At 38.7% G+C, this 18,661-nt stretch overlaps 1 protein-coding gene and 1 long non-coding RNA gene across 4 annotated transcripts in view; one reads left to right on the top strand and one right to left on the bottom strand.

Moving 5' to 3' along the window:
- Nucleotides 1–18,119, top strand: part of GUCY2C (guanylate cyclase 2C) — a 144,136-nt gene extending 126,017 nt beyond the window's left edge. The window contains exon 30 of one of the 2 annotated variants that reach the window (XM_049693872.1): nt 17,993–18,119. The gene's annotated coding sequence lies outside the window, so the exon portion shown is untranslated. Of the gene's footprint in view, nt 1–10,020; nt 10,286–17,992 lie in introns of those variants that run through there. The other variant, XM_033408152.2, reaches the window with a different exon arrangement.
- Nucleotides 1–18,661, bottom strand: part of LOC117197143 (uncharacterized) — a 46,121-nt gene that overhangs the window by 21,161 nt on the left and 6,299 nt on the right. The window contains exon 4 of one of the 2 annotated variants that reach the window (XR_007469945.1): nt 12,986–13,071. This is a non-coding gene — a long non-coding RNA (uncharacterized LOC117197143). Of the gene's footprint in view, nt 1–11,833; nt 13,072–18,661 lie in introns of those variants that run through there. The other variant, XR_004477671.2, reaches the window with a different exon arrangement.

Here is an 18,661-nt window from a genome sequence, read left to right as displayed (position 1 = left end):
AAATGATTAGGCTTTAGGTGAGAAGGGTAAAAGAAATTGAGATTCCTAAGTCCAGCTCCACTCCTAAGAATGGCAGATCAGATAGAAATTTGAACGCCCCTCTGGCATTTTATCAACACTATCTCATGAAGTTTCATGGCGATACTGCATTTTGTAACTGAGAAAACTATGGCTCCAGGGACTTAAAGCAACAACTTGCCACTACTAATTGGTGGAGACAGGGCTTGAAACCAAGGCTGCCTGTCTGCAAAGTCTCTAAATGTGTCAAGCCCAGCAGGGAAATTGAATAGCATTCTGTGAAGAATGGTGATACTCAGCAGAAGTAGCCGTCTATGGAGTTGTAAGGGGAAAACCTCCTAACCACAAGATATCTAAAGCTGCGGGATAACCATTTCCCTTTTTCCAGAGATCTTACAAAATTAGAAAGGCCTTTTCTGGGACTTCCCTCGTTGCACAGTGGTTAAGAATCCGCCTGCCAATGCAGGGGACACAGGTTCGATCCCTGGTCTGGGAAGATCCCACATGCCGCAGAGCAACTAAGCCCGTGCGCCACAACTACTGAGCCTGTGCTCTAGAGCCCGTGAGCCACAGCTACGGAGCCTGCACGCCACAACTATTGAGCCTGCGCTCTAGAGCCCCCAAGCCACAGCTACTGAGCCCGTGTGCCTAGAGCCTGTGCTCCACAACAAGAGAAGCCACTGCGATGAAGAGTAGCCCCCGCGCACTGCAACTAGAGAAAGGAAAGACCCAATGCAGCCAAAAATAAATAAATAAATGAATAAATAAAGATCATTCACTTATTTAAAAAAAAAAAAAAAAGAAAGGCCTTTTCCCAACTCATCCATTTCTGTCTGCAACCCCAGCTTTCTTCAGTTTTCCTATGTTTGTTAAACATAGGTACTAGGGATATCCTTTAATTTAATCCACTACAACCTCTTAAGTAACCATTATCCTTGCTTTACAGACTCTGTAGCAATAAAGATGAGCAATTTGCCTCACATTAAACAAGTACTGAAAGTACAGGCCAGTATTGGGACATAGGTTGCCCAGATACCAAAGCCAATGACAGAATTGAAACTTTGGGGTTATTATTCACTCTCTCTTCTCAGTACTACTCATTTGGCACTTGTATTTATTCTTTAATCATATTGGAGATATATGAACACAGTCATCATTGATTGGTCTAAAAGTTTCTTGCAGGCAGGACATTTGTCTTACACCTCCTTCACTCTTCTGTCACGCAGATACAGAAGTTTAGAGAGATAAGTTTCTTCTATACTTATCTGGGCTGGAGATCTTCTTTCTGTTCTCCAGATCCAGTCTGCCTAGAATGGCGGCATTGAGGATGAGAAGTAGTCAGATCCTCGGTGTATTCTGAAGGCAGATCCAGCAGGATTGGCTGACAGTTTAGAAGTGGAGATAAAAGAGTGAAGGTCAGTTCGATCAACGGAAGGTATTTGTCCTGAGGAACTGTAGGAAAGGAGTGGCCCTTTACTAAGCTGAGGAGGACTGAGGGAGGAGCAGTTTGAAGGAATCAGTAGAGGTGATAGCAGTGCTTGAGCATGAAAAGAAGATGGGGTCAAATCACAGAGGGCCTTGAACTTTACATTCATGGCTTTGGCCTGGTTTTTGTAAAGTAATGGGCGATCAGAGAATGACACAAAGGAAGATAAGTCTACATCAAGGAAGATGCAATAAAATGGCAGAGAACAAAAAGCCTCTTTCATTTTCAGCATCTGTGAGCACACTGTTACCAGAGTCAGGTACCTGGTATGAGAGCAATGAGAATTTGAAAATCCAAATAGAGAATCGACAGGATTTAGTGACTGATTAGAACTGGGGGATGAGGAAATGGGAAAAGTCAAATGGAACTCCAAGTTTTTGCGCCACTGTGAGTGGAAGATATTACATTCCTGGTGGAACACAGAAGTTCTGTTACCTCCGGAGACGTGCCGTTGAGTATGGCTTTTGAGCTTTTGCAGGGTGGTGACCTTGTTTTATTCACCCAAATACATCCCAAGCGCATGATAGGAAGCCAAAAGTATTTGTTAAGTATTTTTAAATGATTGAATAAACAAATTAGGAGATGATGGAACAGATTGGAACTTAACGCTAGAATGGAAATGATAACAAGACACTTACTGTAAACTTAAATATTTGCAAAGTATTACTTGAGGTCTGTAGTGTAAACCCTGACAGATGTTTCTTTTTGTCTTCTTTGTACTGCAAGTGCCTGACCTAGGCTTTGATTGCTGAGGCAACCATTTCAAAGGCAGATATCCCGAATAAACACACTGGCCAGCCACCAGGTGACTGGATAAGAGCCAGACACCTCCCTGCCCTGAGGCTCCTTTGTCTTAGAGGTCTTGACTGATTTCAGTAGCTGACCATTAGAACCACTTGTTTTTTCTCTTCTCACACGTTAAATTCCTGCTCTTATGTTTTAAAGTGACTGATAAAGAGTGAGCCTGCAAAGCCCTAGGACCCCTACCCTAGACCCCAGTAAAAACAGGACGCCAGCCTCTCAACTCTCTTTCTCTACCCGTGACCGCACTGTGCGGCCCCTGGTGTGCTGTGTAATTTCTAGGTCCTGTAAGCAGTGAGCCTTTTTTTTTTTCAGAGTTTCCTGATGGTTATTACTGAAGGGTGTCTTGAGATCACAATAAGAACCACAACAATAACATTGGTTATTGATAGGCTGAGACCAGCACACGACAAGGTCACTAAGATAGATGAAACCTCTGTGGAAAATGAAGGACGAGAACAGAAACTTGAGGTCCCCTGCCTATAGAGGCAGGAAGCAGAAGGTCAATGAAAATGAGTGAAAGAAAATAAGAGGTGGCCTCATAAACACCAAAAAAGGAGGATGTTTGAAAATAGGGACCTGTCACCTGAGCCAGACACTGCAGGGCAAATCGAATCCAGATTTACATTAAAAAATCAATGGTATGGCAATGAGTAGTAGACTTGGGAACTTCAAGAAGTTCCTGGAGAATGGGGGAAGGGCTCACTATCAGATCAGAAAAGACTCCTGCCTGCCCTGAGACCTTGGTGTATCCTTAAAATCATAGTTTAAGTTTTAGCAAAGAATTCCTCCTACAGAACGCATGCCGACAAAGAGAATTACGAAGTCATGCTGCAGTGCTAGGTCTTTGGGACCGTCTGCTGACGTCCTCCCCTTTGCTCTAGACTTTGTGCCTCAGCGAAACCCCTAATGACTACATGTCTTGGATATTTGGGACCTGTCTTTGATCATTTAAACTATGATTACTGAATCCACAAATGGCGGAGGTCTTCTGTATATCAAAGGAAACCACTCTGGAGCCTCCTGATTAAGATCTAACAAGGGTTGGGTAAAGGCTTTTGCTACATGCCCAACAAATCTACCCGAGTCAGTGGTTCTTGGTCTTTAATTAGATTCCCAAGCCTTACTGTAGAAATTCTGATGTCATAGAGACCAGGACTCTGTATTTTTGATAAGGATCTCAGGTGATTGTGATGCTGGTGGTTGTTAGAACTGGTATTTGTGATATAATCAGAACTTTCCTAATGTTTATTATTTTTTAAAAAATAATGCCCTGAGAGTTGTGTCTAAGTTTGTTTTCTTGCTACAATTTCAATCTTAGACTAGTGATCATTCTTTCCTATGTCCTGTAGAGTTCTCTCTCTTTTTTTTTTTATACAAGGAACTGGATTGTTTTAACTTGGCTCCAAAACCAAGGAGAGGATTTTGAAGGAGGACACAGGGTGGCCCTGAGGACAAGGGAAAAATCTTAGGTATGAGCTCAGAGATGCGTCTCTCAAGCATGCATGCCATCAGCCCAGGGTCTAGCCCTTTCACCTAGCTCCCCTTGACTACCCAGTCGCCTGCCTCATAACCAGGATGAGGATCCTCTGGGCTAACCCCAGGTATGAGGGCCCCGAAGGGCCAGAGCAGGATTTACTCCACTGTCACACAGCCCTTTTCGACTTGGGTTCATCGTCTAAACCACAGGATGCAGAAAATTATTTGAGTGACTATTTTCTTAATTCCCCCAAAGATGGTACATAACTAACTCCATTCTAGATGCATGAGAGAGGTTAACTCATTACATACAAAGGACATCTTTGGCCCTTTAGGGCTAGATTTTCTCAAGGAATCCTGTTGAAAAAGTCTGGAAGATATCTGGGATACAACTGTACTCACTCACCCTTGTTAGGCTTCTGCACTCCTTAGAAGTGAGTCCTAAGAGAACACTCACCCCGACCCTGGCTCCCGGTGGAAAACTTCAACAGTAACTTAATTGTCATACAACTTCTAATTGAAATCAAACTAACGTCTGTAAATTGGCCCTTATATTAAAATCCTTTTTTTTTTTTTTTGGCCATGCCATGCAGCATGGAGGATCTTAGTTCCCCTACCAGGGATAGCACCTGTGACCCCTGCAGTGGAAGCGCAGAGTCTTAACCACCGCCAGGGAAGTCCCTAAAAGTCATTTTTAATTTGGCAAAGCAATATATACTAGGTTCCGTTCCATACATAAATATAAATAATGTAGAAAATGACATTGATGTGGCCTACTTTAAATGCCTTAGTATACATTGGAAGCTCCACCCCACAACTTTGCTGAGAGAAACATGCATTATAAAAGGCCACATCCCACAAGTTGTGAGAAGTAGCAGTTTCAGTATCACGGAGTTCTAAGTATTGTCAAAGTTCCCTTATGATTTCTTCTGTCATCCATGAATTATTTAAATGTGTATTTTAAAATTTTTTAAATGTTTGAGGGAGGTTTTTGTTACCTTTGTGTTATTGATTCTGATTTAATTTTATTGTGATCCATTAATTCTTTGTAAGTTATGGATACTTGCTTGATAGCCTAGAACGTGTTCGATTTCCATAAATGACTCTAGTGTGCTCGAAAAATAATGTGTGCATTCTTTATGCAAGATAAATATTTTTGTTGCTGGCTCTGCCAACAGGAGGGGCATTTAAAACTCCTACTAAAAATAGTCCCTTCCTGTTTTTCAGTGTAAATGGAAAAGAAATTCCTTTCTGTGCAGCAGCATGGCCCTTTCTACATGCTTTTAAATACACCCCTTTCCACTACCCTTCTTAGTGTTCCCTATGGTCTTAACCTGTTCACATCTAACACCATCCAAGCTGCACTACTATTAGCTGTTCCAGTGAATGTGGGAGACACTCAGTCTTTTTTCTCTCATGCTACTTTTTTCTAACTTTCTATTTCTTTATTCCATGAGTAGCACATTTTTATTCTAGAAAATTTTGAAATCACAGATAAAGCAAAAAGAAAATAAAGAACATCCATGTTTTCACATAGGTTTCTTTATATAGGAAAACCACTCCTAATATTTTATATATACATCCATACTTATGCATCCACACTTAATTATTTTATGTAAATGGATAATATGCATAATACTCTGAATTTATGTTAATATGATTTATCTAGCTCTCAAAGGTTCAGAGATATCCCACTTTCACAGCCAACGTGGCACTAATAATTTGGCAGGTATATGTTCCCTTGCTAATTTCTTTCCCCTGATGTCTCAACATGACCTCAGCTTATGATGCTGCCTCAGCAGGTGGTATTTGTGTCTATTCCAAAATACATTCTGGTTAGATGCTTATCTGCCTAAGACCTACCCCTGTTTCCCGAGATCTCATCTTTCAAATAACCGCAATCATGAGAATTTTTAAATCTAAGAAATCACACAGATTGAGGTTTTGAAGAATCAGAACAGGAAATTGAGTCCATGTTCTGAACCAGGCAGCTGCCCACTCTAGCTAATTCTTTTTGTTCTGACTTCAGGAGCTCAAGACAACTGCTTAGCCTGCCTATATGGAGCATGTGTACCAGTCACGACAACATGGGTATTTCAGTTTGCACGAATTTCCTATCTCTTATTATAAATGAATGCATTGTAGCTTTTACTTTCATCTCCTCTTTTTATTTTATTTATTTACTTATTTATTTATTTGTGGCTGCGTCAGGTCTTCACTGCTGCGCACGGGCTTTCTCTAGTTGCGCCAAGCGGGGGTTACTCTTTGTTGCAGTGTGCGGGCTTCTCATTGCGGTGGCTTCTCTTGTTGCGGACCCCGGACTCTAGAGCGCAGGCTCAGTACTTGTGGCACACGGGCTCATTTGCTCCGTGGCGTGTGGGATCTTCCCAGACGAGGGATCGAACCTGAGTCCCCTGCATTGGCCGGAGGACTCCTAACCACTGAGCCACTAGAGAAGTCCCTCATCTCCTATTTTTAAATTGAAGCAGTCCTCAAGAGATTGGTCATCTCTTATTAGCTGACAATCAACTTCCTGCACCTTCAAAGCTGAGGACCATGTGACATCACTTAGGCAATTTCATCACTGGTAGTAGCCTATCTGGGCTCCCAGCCAGGAGGTTCCTTGAGATACATTGTATCACTCTGTCTACAGCAATTCCTGCTAAGTTCCACTCCCAATGAAACAAAAGTTTTGCCTCATCCTTGTATTATCACTTAATACCTTATTCTTTACATATCATTTGAATGATAGGCCAATGAATTTCAAATAACTTTTTAGTAGTACAATTTTTTCAACTAAATAAAGCATGGAATTCTCGTGCTTTTGAGTAAACTGTGTGGACAGAGGAACTTCAAAACCTTTCCCCTGTCTGCCTCCTCTTTCTTCTTTTTATTTTTTACTTTGTTTTATTTATTTATTTTTTTATTGTGGTATAGTTGTTTTACAATGTTGTGTTAGTTTCTATTGCACAGCGAAGTGGAGTTCCCTGTGCTATACAGCAGGTTCTCATTAGTTATCTATTTTATACGTATTAGTGTATATATAGGTTAGTTCCAATCTCCCAGTTCATCCCACCCACCCCCCCTCTCCCCACTTCGTGTCCATACGCTTGTTCTCTACATCTGTGTCTCTGTTTCTGCCTTGCAAACTGGTTCAATTGTACCATTTTTCTAGATTCCACAAATGCGCACTAATATACAATATTTGTTTTTCTCTTTCTGACTTACTTCACTCTATATGCCAGTCTCTAGGTCCATCCACGTCTCTACAAATGACCCAATTTGTTCCTTTTTATGGCTGAGTAATATTCCATTGTATATATATACCACATCTTTATCCATTTGTCTGTCAATGGACATTTAGGTTGTTTCCGTGACCTGGCTATTGTAAGTAATGCTGCAGTGAACACTGGGGTGCATGTATCTTTTTGAAATATGGTTTTCTCTGGGTATATGCCCAGTAGTGGGATTGCTGGGTCACATGGTAATTCTACTTTTAGTTTTTTAAGGAACTTCCATACTGTTCTTCATAGTGGCTGAATCAATTTACATTCCCACTAACAGTGCAAGAGGGTTCCCTTTTCTCCACACCCTCTCCAGCATTTATTGTTTGTAGATTTTCTGATGATGCCCATTCTAACCCGTGTGAGGCGATACCTCATGGTAGTTTTGATTTGCAGTTCTCTAATAATTAGTGATGTTGAGCAGCTTTTCACGTGCCTTGTGACCATCTGTTTGTCTTCTTTGGAGAAAAGTCCATTTAGGTCTTCCACCCATTTTTGACTGGGTAGTTTGTTTTTTGGTATTGAGCTGCATGAGCTGTTTGTATATTTTGGAGATTAATCCTTTGTCAGTTGCTTCATCTGCAAATATTTTCTCCCATTCTGAGGGTTGTCTTTTCATCTTGTTTATGGTATCCTTTGCTGTGCAAAAGCTTTTAAGTTTCACTAGGTCCCATTTGTTTATTTTTGTTTTTGTTTCCATTACTCTAGTATGTGGGTCAAAAAAGATCTTGCTGTGATTTGTGTCCAGGAATGCTTTTCCTATGCTTTCCTCTAAGAGTTTTATAGTGTCTGGTCTTACATTTAGGTCTTTAATCCATTTTGAGTTTATTTTTGTGTATGGTGTTAGGGAGTGTTCTAATTTCATTCTTTTACATGTAGCTGTCCAGTTTTCCCAGCACCACTTACTGAAGCGACTGTCTTTTCTACATTGTATATCCTTGCCTCCTTTGCCATAGATTAGTTGACCATAGGTGCGTGGGTTTATCTCTGGGCTTTCTATCCTGTTCCATTGATCTATATTTCTGGTTTTGTGACAGTACCATACTGTCTTGATTACTGTAGCTTTGTAGTATAGTCTGAAGTCAGGGAGCCTGATTCCTCCAGCTCCATTTTTCTTTCTCAAGATTGCTTTGGCTATTCGGGGTCTTTTGTGTTTCCATACAAATTGTGAAAGTTTTTGTTCTAGTTCCGTGAAAAATGCCATTGATAGTTTGATAAGGATTGCATTGAATTGTAGATTGCTTTGGGTAGTATAGTTATTTTCACGATGTTAATTCTTCCAATCCAAGAACATGGTATATCTCTCCATCTGTTTGTATCATCTTTGATTTCTTTCACCAGTGTCTTATAGTTTTCTGCATACAGGTCTTTTGTCTCCTTAGGTAGGTTTATTCCTAGGTATTTTATTATTTTTGTTGCAATGGTGAATGTGATTGTTTCCTTAATTTCTCTTTCTGATCTTTTGTTGTTAATGTATAGGAATGCCAGAGATTTCTGTGCATTAATTTTGTATCCTGCAACTGTACCAAATTCATTGATTAGCTCTAGTAGTTTTCTGGTAGCATCTTTAGGACTCTCTATGTATAGTATCATGGCATCTGCAAACAGTGCCAGTTTTACTTCTTCTTTTCCGATTTGTATTCCTTTTATTTCTCAAATAAACAGTCTAACCGTATACCTAAAGGAACTAGAGAAAGAAGGACAAAGACAACACAAAGATAGTAGAAGGAAAGAAATCATAAAGATCAGAGCAGATATAAATGAAATAGAAACAAAGAAAACAATAGCAAAGATCAATAAAACTAAAAGCTGCTTCTTTGAGAAGATAAACAAAATTGATAAACCGTTAGCCAGACTCATCAAGAAAAAGAGGGAGAACACTCAAATCAATAAAATTAGAAATGAAAAAGAAGTTACAACAGACACCACAGAAATACAAAGCATCGTAAAAGAATACTACAAGCAACTATATGCCAATAAAATGGGCAACCTCGAAGAAATGGATGAATTCTTAGATAGGTATAACCTTCCAAGACTGAACCAGGAAGAAACAGAAAATATGAACAGACCAATCACAAGTAATGCAATTGAAACTGTGATTAAAAATCTTCCAACAAACAAAAGTCAAGGACCAGATGGCTTCACAGATGAATTCTATCAAACATTTAGAGAAGAGCTAACACCCATCCTTCTCAAACTCTTCCAAAAAATTGCAGAGGAAGGAACACTCCCAAACTCACTTTATGGGGCCACCATCACGCTGATACCAAAACCAGACAAAGATACTACAAAAAAAGAAAATTACAGACCAATATCACTGATGAATATAGATGCAAAAATTCTAAACAAAATACTAGCAAACAGAATCCAACAACACATTAACAGGATCATACACCATGATCAAGTAGGATTTATCCCAGGGATGCAAGGATTCTTCAATATACACACATCAATCAATGTGATACACCATATTAACAAACTGAAGAATAAAAACCATATGATCATCTCAATAGATATAGAAAAAGCTTTTGACAAAATTCAACACCATTTATGATAAAACTCTCCAGAAAGTGGGCATAGAGGGAAACTATCTCAACATAATAAAGGCCATATATGACAAACCCATAGCAACCATCATTCTCAATGGTGAAAAACAGAAAGCATTTCCTGTAAGATCAGGAACAAAACAAGGATGTTCACTCTCACCACTATTATTCAACATAGTTTTGGAAGTCCTAGCCATGGCAATCAGAGAAGAAAAAGAAATAAAAGGGAGCCTAGTCTTTCTTTTGCTCAGACCTACTTACTTTAAGAATCAGCTCTAGTTTCACCTCAATCAGGAAGATTTCATTGATTCACCTCACCCCAAGCTATATACATCCTTCTTTGAACTTCCAAAAGTACCCCGTGTTTATCAGTCACTGAGCTTACCACACTGTATTATAATTACAGGTTTATGCGTTGACTGCTCTGAGACTGTGAGATCATTGAAAGCAGAGATTTTGTCTTATTCTTCTTTGTAATCCCTAAGGTCTAGCAAAGTTCCTGATACATATGTTTCTTTATGAATGAATAAATGAATATCTAAAACACTAGTCAAACTTGAAGGTTAAAGACAGCTGTATTACTTTATGTTTATTTCCATATTGAATATGTATGCTTTCATATTTAGTTGCACAAACCTGCCCCTCTGATAACATAATTACACTTACAAAAATAATAACAGATAACATTCATTGGGCATGTAGCACGGTAAGTAGTTTTATACCCATTAGCTCATTTAATCCTCAAAACAACGCTGCAGGGTTGCTATTGTTATTTTAAATTTTCAAATAAAGAAACTGATTTCAGACCTACACATATGTTGTATTGCTTATATTGCCTAGTTCAGCACAGGCCAGCAAGTCTTCTGTTTCACCTATGGCACGAGCCCCACAGATCAAATGTAGCCCCAAAGCCCCGGTACACTGTGGTGGCCTGCAGCTGTCTCCATATTTTCTTCAGGCTCTCCCTCTTCTCAGTAACTGTATACTGTTGCATTCATGAAGGTTGTCTCTAATTAGGCTCACAAAATCCTATGACCTAAGAAATTAGGCTATGAAGGAGAAGAGTAAAATATGGCCGTTGAGCAGGTTTACATGTTTTGCCAAAAGAGTCAAGAACGAGGCCAAAGATGGAGAACAGAGCATAAACACTTGATAACGTTAGGTTGAATTCGGGGTAAAAGGGGAAGAGAAGACAGAAGGACCAGACACAAGTGGTGATGTTGATCTTACATGATGAGAGGAAGAATTCCTCCTTTACTGTAACAGCCTGGAATGACAAGATGGGCGGAAATCCAGGTGCTTGTGTAAGCTTGCAAGAGGGAAAATGACATTTTGACTTCTACTTTCTCTCTGTAGTAGGAGGTGCGGCCACCTGCTCAGAACAAGGGAAATAATAAGGGAACTAGGAAGAGAGTGAAGAAAGTCTGAAGCAGTTTGAAGGGAGAAAGCCAACGGACAACCATAATAGCTTGGCTAGGTAGAGTTGAGGGTCCGTTTGAGGTTGAGACTTATGAATACTTAACGGCACCAAACTTTTCTGCTGGTTGGTTTTCTCCTTCAGAGCTCAGACAGTGGAGTGGAGACCCAGACCAAACATATAGCTGGATTCATCCAGGTATTTTGTCAACTGGGTTAAGCTGGTAATTATGATGCCTTTAAGAATGTCTCATTAGGTCCACAGTGATGCACGGTCGTCCTGCAGAAGCTCCAGCAACTCAAAGGTGCCAGTTCAGGCCTTTTCAAGGCAAACCATTACAATGCAAAGAGTTTCATTTAGAAAAGTATGAACATAAAATAGAACCATAGCAAACCTTCACCACATTAAACAACAAAGATCTAAGGACTCAGCTACTTTGACATGTATATATATACTTTTAACATCTTTATTGGAGTATAATTGCTTTACAATGGTGTGCTAGTTTCTCTAATGGAGAAACTTGTGCTTTCATTTATCTATGTTATATAAAATCTAAAACTATCTTACTCACCACCCTGTCTCTGGCACCAAGCACATTACCTGACACATGTTAAATATATAATAAGTGTTTAGTGAATGAATGTTACAATATGACTTGCTATTGAGATAATAAAATTATTCTTAGAAACCATGGTCTTGGATAAGATGACTCAACATCATAAGGATAGTAGTTCTCTCTAAAGTAACATAAAATTAACACAAAAATAAACAAATTCAAATTTCAGTAAAATACCAACAAAAGTTTTTTGGAGTTAGATAAGTTTTTATTAAAGTTAAGTTTTATTAAAGTTCATATGAAAAAATAAACATTCAAGAGTAGATAAAACAGGAATTCTCTGGCAATCCAGTGGTTAGGACTCTGCACTTCAACTGCAAGGGGCCAAGGCTCAATCCTTGGTCAGGGAACTAAGATCCTGCATGCAGCGTGGCATGGCCAAAAAAAAAAAAAACATAGATAACACAACACAAAAAGAAACAAAAGTAAAGAGGACTAGCTCAATCAAATATTAAAATATATTATAGAGCCTCTATAATTAAAACAATGTGGTAATTGGAAGATGAATAGACAGGCCAGTGGCATAGAATAAAACCAAGTACATATGGAGATTAGTATGGATAAAGACGGCATCTCAAATCATTTGTAATAAAGATGGACTTTTGTAATAAATGATTCTGGGATAACAGCTAGACCACTTGGAAAAAAAAATTATATCCATGATGAATGGTACATTTACTCATGAAAATGAGTACATTCACTCATGCATATGAGTAAACTTCAAATGCATGAGGAAAATAAAAGTAAAAAACAAAGACATACAACAATTAGAATAAAACATGGGTAAACTCTTCTTTAACATTAGTATAGGGAAAACATGTGAAATTATCAAAATTATTAAATTATCAAAATCCAGAGGCAATAAAATTAAAGATTCATAAATGTGACTATGCAAAAATACAAAATTTTGCATGGCAAAAAATTCACCATAAAAAAAGCCAAAACACAACTACAAACTGGGAAAAAATATCTGCAACACATATTACCAATAAAGATCTAGTATCCGTAATATATGAAGACCTCTCAAAATTTGAGGAAAAAATGACAAAAAAAACCTAATAACAAAATGAGAAAAAGCTATGAACAGATAATCAGCAAAAAGAGATATAAAAATGACTCAAATATATGAAATAATGTTCAAACTTATTCATAGAGATATGTAAGTTACAGTAATACTGAGATACCAATTTTCACCTGTCAGATTGGCACACATTCTGTTGAAAAGGCCTTGTGGAAGCAGGCACCTTCTTATTTGGTGGTGGAAATACAAACAGGTACATCCTTTTGGTGGGGAATTTGGCAAACAAGTTAGTATAAGAAAACTACCCATGTACTTACCTTTTGACCCAGCAATCCCGCTTCTAGGATTTCCTAAAGATACACTTCCAACAATATGAAAATAGATATGCACATTGCACCTTCGTCTGTAATTGCAAAATATTGGAAATAACCTAAATGCCCATACATTGAAAACTCTTTTAAAAACTATGGTAATCCAGAAAATGCTGTAAGAAATAATGGTCTCTATGAACTGCCATGGATATATATATATATATATTTTTTAACATCTTTATTGGAGTATAATTGCTTTACAAAGGTGTGTTAGTTTCTACTTTATAACAAAGTGAATCAGTTATACATATACATACATATGTTCCCATCTCTCTTCCCTCTTGCGTCTCCCTCCCTCCCACCCTCCCTATCCCACCCCTCTAGGTGGTCACAAACCACCGAGCTGATCTCCCTGTGCTGTGCAGCTGCTTCCCACTAGCTATCTATTAGGTTCTTCATGATCTTTTTTTTTTTCTTAGATTCCATATATATGTGTTAGCATACGGTATTTGTTTTTCTCTTTCTGACTTACTTCACTCTGTATGACAGACTCTAGGTCCATCCACCTCACTACAAATAACTCAATTTCGCTTCTTTTTATGGCTGACTAATATTCCATTGTATATATGTGCCACATCTTCTTTATCCATTCGTCTGTTGATGGACACTTAGGTTGCTTCCATGTCCTGGCTTTTGTAAATAGAGCTGCAATGAACATTGTGGTACATGACTCATTTTGAATTATGGTTTTCTCAGGGTATATGCCCAGTAGTGGGATTGCTGGATCATATGGTAGTTCTATTTTTAGTTTTTTAAGGAACCTCCATACTGTTCTCCATAGTGGCTGTATCAATTTACATTCCCACCGACAGTGCAGGAGGGTTCCCTTTTCTCCACACCCTCTCCAGCATTTATTGTTTCTAGATTTTTTGATGATGGCCATTCTGACCGGTGTGAGATGATATCTCATTGTAGTTTTGATTTGCATTTTTTTAACACCTTTATTGGAGTATAACTGCTTTACAATGGTGTGTTAGTTTTTGCTTTATAACAAAGTGAATCAGTTATACATATACATATGTTCCCATAGCTCATGGATATATTTTTAAGTGAAGCAAGCAAAGTGTAAAAGAGTATTTAGTATGATATCTTTCAGTAAGAAAAAAGGAAAAAATGGGTATATCAGCTTATTTATAAAAAAAGAAACAGGAAGGATTAACCAAAACCTAATAATACTGGTTATCTACAGGGGTAGATGGGGATGGAGTGTAAAAACATGTGGGAATTGGAGCAAGATAAAAGGGAGGGGAGGGGAGGCGTGACAATGCTCTGAGGATAACATTCTATGTCCTGACCTTTAGAAACACGTAAAGGTTTCATCTACTCAGAAAATATATATAATTTATAAACCAGGATTAGGGAGGGAGGACAGACTAAAACTGGAATAACAACAGTGATAAAGGAACTTAGATGTATTACAAATTAATGGCATAACCACGATGAAGGAGTTGGCAAGGAAGAAAATGAACAAACAAGGCAGGGGAGCAGGGACGGGGGAGGGGAAAAAGGAGGGAAGGAGGCAGGAAAGAAACACATTCACCAAATTTTGCATAGTGTACAAAAGTTAATTTGTTATAGTGTACAAAATTTGCATAGTGTACAGAAGTTAATTTGTAAATAAAACTTCTAGATGAAAACATTGGGCTTCACCAAAATTAAGACTTTCTGCTCTTTGAGAGGCACTGTTAAAAGAATGAAAAGACAAGCCATAGACTTCAAGATAACATTTGCAGATCTAATATCTAGTAAAAGTCCTATATCTAAAACGTATAAAGTGGGACTTCCCTGGCAGTCCAGTGGTTAAGACTCTGCACTTCCACTGCATGGGGCATGGGTTTGATCCCTGGTTGGGGAACTAAGATCTTGTATTTCATGTGGCGCAGCCAAAAGAAAAGAAAAAAGAATAAGGGAGGTAAGAAGGGAAGCAAAAATAAGTCATTCCCTAGGCCATCAGATCCTAGTGTCAACAAGAGTTGCTTGATGGAAAACATAATGGCTCAAAAGGCAGAGTGTCATTCTCTTAAGAGCTTCAGAATGTAAATACATATGTGAAGCTAGTGAAGCAAAATGTGGTTGAGAGGAAGAGCCAGGGACCAATCTTGGAGATCCAAGAGCAAGCTCATTGCTTTTACCTAGCTCATTGTTTATTTGCAGAGACTCAGTGGAGTCTCTTTTTTAAAGCTTGGGGCATTTAAAGTCATTACTCCAGTGGAATGATTGCATGACTGTCTTCCACACTGCTATGTAATCCACCTAAGCTGGAATTCAATTCCATACAACCCAGGTACCCTACTGTTTTGGGCTACTCTGGGGGAAAACAAAATTCATTTATGACTTTCCCTTGATTTCAAGGTGTTTAAGGAAAGTACAAACACATAAAACACACATGAAATAGAGAATAAGGGCCAAAATTAGTGGTATAAATAATAAGTGCAACAATAGTTCAGGGAAGGAAAAGGTCAATATGGATGAAAGCAGCTTCAGAGTAGAGCTCATTCCTCCCTCTCTGAAACTCATAGAACTCCTACTTGCATTGGCACTTAGTATTATTCTGTCTTGCATTGTAGTGATTTGTGTTCTTACCTAAATCCCACTACAAGATAGTGAGTTCTTAATCCAAGACAGTAGCCACAAACTTTCTAACCGGAACTCTTACAGTATCTAGCATAAACTTACTTTTACCAGGTGTTCCAAAATGCTTGTTTGAAGGTGTCTGATTTGGGCCTAGAGCTGACCTTTAAATGATAGATTGTTTGGAAAGGAAGAGAGGAAAGGGATAAGCTAGGAGAACAATCTCATCAAAAATGGAAAGAAAGGGCAAGATATTTCAGATCCAGTGGTCAAGCAGGAGGGGGTTCACCCAGGAAAGATAAAATGAGATAGAAAGGCATGTAGAGTCATATTGCTAAGGCTAAGTTATGAAATTTCAACTTTCTCATATGGGCTGGTAACTTTCAACAACACAGGCTAGGGGAAGTTCTTCTGAGGTTTTTGAAATCCCAGCCCAGAGAAGATCAGGTTGATAGCAGGACATTAAGCAACCATGATTATTCTGAAAATGCTTCCTAGATGATTCATACACCCAGCTTTTGCTTCTGGCCATCGAAAGGCTTTGAAATAACAGCGTAACAACAACTACGAAAATTATATGAATGGAACTGTTGAAGCGTTTATTCAAAGTGAAAAGGCTTGATCTGAAATATACTTTATGTGTCAAAGTGTACAATAGCCAATTTAAAACTCCTGATTCTAGTTCGAATCTAGTAAGAGGATTTGTTCAGTCAAGACACCTTCAAGTATTTTTTAATATAAAATGATATTTCCTATGGATATTGCAAAATTAAAAGTTTAGATGAGAAAGCTGCCACATTCTTGTCATTGAATTTTGGGAAAATACTGACAGGTGGGGGGAAAAATCACCCCCAAGCCCACCATACAGAGACATCCATTATAATATGCTCACCTAATTTTTTTATACATCTTCATTGGAGTATAATTACTTCACAATGCTGTGTTAGTTTCTGTTGCACAGCAAAGCCAAACAGCCATATGCACACACAGGTCCCCGTATCCCCTCCCCCTTCTTTCCTTTGCTTAGCCAGCTTCGCTTCCCCATCCCCATTTAACAATGATATCCATTTGGGTAGATAACAATGTATATATAAACGTGTGCAGTAAAACAAACCTGGTTATCATACAATTTGCAATTGATTCCCTTCCTCCCCCCGGTCACCATTATTCATTGCATTAACCTTGCAAACGGGTGTCTGTGATATTAAACTATTTCATTTTGGGACTCTTTTCATAGCATTACCGTAGGGTTTCCATATATATCCACTTTATCTTAACAGTGTCAATGCAGTTGGGCTCCCCATGCAGTTTTTACTTAGTGGAAGCCGTGCTTTTTTTCTCCACTCCATGGCCCATGCTGTCATCCAGCATCAGAACAAAGCTCTAATGGCCCCAAGTATCAAAAACTCCTTGAAATCTGTTTCTTCTGCTTCTGCCTGAGACCCCTTTCTCTTTCAAAAGCTGAAACCAAGTTAACAAAGCAGGCAAATTATGGAAGAGACACCATGCTTTTCTCTCCATCCCCTCATCCTTCTCTCCACCTGCTCTGCTTTCCCCCAGCTGCCCACACACAAACCTGCTTTTCCAGTTTCCTTCCTCAGTACAACCCGATTCAGGCAGATGGGTACATGTGGACTCATGCATTCACCAGACACATCCAAACATGAATCCTAGTTTAGCTCAGCCAAAGGACCCACACAACCTAAGCATAATTTAAAATATTGATCATTCCCTAGAAGAACAGTGAGAGAATGAGCTTCATGACTGCTGATAGATTGCCCCTGAGTCACTTGCTTTTCATAGCCAATTTTTAAAAACATGATGCACTATTCAAGAGGGGTTGTCAGGATGTAGAAAATCATTGCTCAGTTTACTTGGCGATGAAAATGGCCATTATGGTTTTTATGCAACTTTGCTTCCGTTATGTAATTCTTGTTGAAATACTGTTTCAACCAAATTACTTGGTAGCAAGTGCTGAGCAGGAAAGCACCTACAAGTTATCAACCACAGCAAGGACTCAATCTGGGTTGTACTGTGAAGAATGCAGCTTGAGAAATACACCTTGTGTCACTGGGCAAGAAGGGGAAGCAGAAAAAAACACAGTCTTGCTAATGGAATCACTGAAGGGCAAGCTGCTGCCTAGGTTGAAGACTCCACCCGAGAATACAGAACCCACTCAATTCCTAAATGTGGGGTGCTGAAGTTATTAAACTGACTGAAAGATTCTTCTCTAAATTCTTCTCTAAGTATATCAAAGTAATTCTTTCAAAAATGATTCCTAGAAGTTCTATTTTCTAAGTCCTTAAACATTTGCTACCATAACACATGAACTAAAATTAACTCAGTATAAAATTTCATGGTCACAACGTTTTCTCTCAACAGAGTCTGCAGATGATTCTTCAACGGCCACATCAATCTGATTTTTACTATTTTGCAGGTAACATTTTCCACTTTCCCTTCACTGGAACGTTCACAGTTCCTTTTTTTTTTTTCCCCCTTATGTACCAATTCAGAGACTACTATTTTCTTAATAGTTGGTATGCAGTTACCCCTAGGGAGAGACTTACCTTTGTTGAGCAAAGGTTTTGATAAGCCTAAAACGTAAAGGTTTAACCTCCAGGACCAGGGCCCATAGACTGATGGGTTTAGGCTTGAGAGATGGGGTATATTTGACTGAACATGTCATGTGCCTATGAAGCTAGCCCCAGCCAAATGTGATCCCCATGATTTGATTTAGGTGAAACATTTTTGCCAAGACTACTACGTAGGTGATGTTGTGCACCTCCCATCACATCATATCAGGAAAAAACACTAAGGTTTGTTTATTCAGTTCAGGAAAGTTTTCTTGATAGTGTTTTGATCAGTGCTTCTATTCAATATTTAATTTGATTTAATCTTCAGTAAGAATATCATTTTTAGGCTGGACTTTAAATTCTTTTGTGTCTCTCACCTTGACATTCCTTTTCCTTTTTATCTTTTCCCTCTAATTTTTGGAGGGCCTCATCAATTTTTCCTTCAAATGACTGACTCAGTTTTCAACAGTGTCAATTC

Source organism: Orcinus orca, chromosome 11 (assembly GCF_937001465.1).
Source record: "Orcinus orca chromosome 11, mOrcOrc1.1, whole genome shotgun sequence".
Taxonomy (NCBI): domain Eukaryota; kingdom Metazoa; phylum Chordata; class Mammalia; order Artiodactyla; family Delphinidae; genus Orcinus; species Orcinus orca.
This window is presented reverse-complemented; position numbering and strand designations above follow the sequence as displayed.